Here is a 2,500-nt window from a genome sequence, read left to right on the forward strand (position 1 = left end):
AAAAAAAAAATAAAAAAATTGAATTTAAAGAAAAAAAAAAAAATAAAAAAAATGGGTGTGTGTTGTGGTCTCTCTCTCTCTCTCTCTCTCCTCTTCTCTCCTCTTCTCTCTCTCTCTCTCCTCTCTCTCTCCCCCCTTCTCTCTTCTTCTCTCTCCTCGTTTCATCCCCCCTCCCTCTCTCAAACATCTCTCCCCTTTCCCTTTCTGGTTTTTGTTTTCCGAGACGTCCATATATAAAGGCCCGGGTGAACTAATCTTCGCTCTATCTCAATAAATCAGTCAGCACCCGTGTTGTTATCTCTGGGATTTTTTCTTTTTTGGGTCCTTCGGGATGGTCTGTTCGCCCCAAACTTTATCTCGGGGACTTGGATTCACCCTTTCACCCGGCAATACGGGGGCTCCCCTAAGGGGTCTGTTCGTCCGGCACATACTGGGCCCATTCAGAGGGGGGCCTTTTTCGTCCGGCCATACTGGGGCTTTCAGAGGGGGCCTGTTCGTCCGGCACATACGGGGGCTATTCAGGGGGGCCTGTTCGTCCGGACATACTAAGGCCCTTGGGAGTGGCCTGTTCGTCCGGCTGATCGTTTTTCCTCCCCTTTCCCCCGTAATGTAATTTTTGAAAGTAGATTGCCAGGAACTCGTTTTGGGACTCCGGGGAAAATTCTCCCCCGAAAAGGTCAATCTGGGGGACGGGAAGACATGTGACTCAGCTGTTCTTCCCCTTTTTGGACCTTTGAAGTGATTTGCAACAGGTCTCGCTTCTCTTACAGATCCAAACTTCCAGGGAACAGACAAGGGAAATTTCTTCCATAAATTATAACCCGGCATATTTTTTTGCGCCCCTTTTTCCCAAATTTTCCCCCCTCTCTTTGCACCAGCAGCAAATATTTCCCTCCGATAAAACCTTATAATGACACTCTGTATAAACGATTTTTATCGCACGAGTTAACAACGAGTTTAAAAACGGGTTCTCCAAACCCCCCGATAATTTATTTTAAAAAAAACCCCCGAAATGATGTCTCGGCGACATTTTTGTTCCTTTGAATCTTTCTTTTTTCTGTGTGTGTGTGTGTGGTGTGTGTGTGTGTGTGGGTGCGTGTGTGTGTGTGGGGTGTGTGTGGCGTTGGTTGGTGTGTGTGTGTGTGTGTTTGTTGTGTTGGGGTGTGTGTGTGTGTTGTGTGTTTGTGTGTGTGTTGGGTGTGCGCTGTGATGTGTGTGTGTGTGTGTGTGTGTGTGTGTGGGGGTGTGTTTTGTGTGTTGTGGGTGTGTGTACGCTGTATGGTGTTTTGTGTTGTGTGTGTGTGTGTGTGTGTACCCTGTATGTGTGTTTTTGTGTGTGTGTGTATGTTATTGTATGTGTATGTTATATATTACAAGGGGAAAGAAAAGGAAAGATGGGTTTTAGTGGCAAGGTGGTGGAGAGGTCAGGGCTGCTCAAATGAGCATACCTTATTGATGATAAAGTATATATATACATTTTTTCTAGTGTGTGCCTTTTGTATGTCATATGTATGTGTGTATCTGGGGGTTTATATTTGTGTGTTGTGTGTGTTGTGTTGGTTTTGGGGTGTGGTTGTGTGTGTGTGGTGGGTGGTGTTTGTGGTGTGGTGCGTGTGTGTGTATGGTGGTGTGTGTGTATGTGGTGGGTGTTTGCGCATTTATTTGTGGGGTGTGTATGCGTGTGTGTGTGTGCGTGCGTGGTGTGTGTGGTGTGTGTTTTGTGGTGTGTGTGTGTGTGTGTGTGTGTGTGTGTTGTGGTGTGTGGTGTGGGTGGGGGTTGGGTGGTGTGTGTGTGTGTGTGTGTGTGTGGGTTTGTGCATTGCATGTGATATGTGTATTTGTGGTGCATGTGTGGTGTGTGTGGTGTGCGGGCGCGCGGTGTGTGTCGGTGTGCGTGTGCGTGCGTGTGTGTGTGTGTGGTGTGTGGGTTGGTGTGTGGGTGTGTGTGTGTGGGTGGTTTGTGTGTGTGTGGGGTGGTGGGGGGGGGTGTGTGTGTGTGTGTGTGTGGGGGTGCGGGTGCGTGTGGGTGTGTGTGTGTGTGTGTGTGTGTAGGTGTGTATGTGTTGTTGTGTGTTTGTGTGGGTTTGTGTGTTGTGTGTGGTGGTGTTTAGGGTCTGTGGTGTGTGTGCGCATGTGTGTGTCGGGATGGTGTTTTTTTTTGTATGGTGTATAGGGGTTGGTTTTGGGGCGTGTTTTTTATGTATGTGTTCTTTGTGTGTGTGTGGTGAATATGTGTCCCCCCGCGCGTGCGGGGAGTGTGTGTGTGTGTGTTTTTTTGGTGTGTAGTGTAGTATATGTTTTTGTGTAGTGTATGTGGGGTTGTGTGGGGTTTTTGGGTTTTGTGTGTGTGTGTTGTGTGTGTTGTGTGTTGTGTGGTGTGTGTGTGTGTGTGTCTCCATGCATTGCGTGTGTTGTGTCTCGTGTGTGTTTGTTGTGGTATGTGTGTGTGTTTGTGGTTGTTTAAATGTTGTTTTTGATGTGTGTGTGTGTGGGGGGGGGC

The sequence above is a fragment of the Penaeus monodon genome, chromosome 3 (genome assembly GCF_015228065.2).
Source record: "Penaeus monodon isolate SGIC_2016 chromosome 3, NSTDA_Pmon_1, whole genome shotgun sequence".
Classification (NCBI taxonomy): Eukaryota; Metazoa; Arthropoda; class Malacostraca; order Decapoda; family Penaeidae; genus Penaeus; species Penaeus monodon.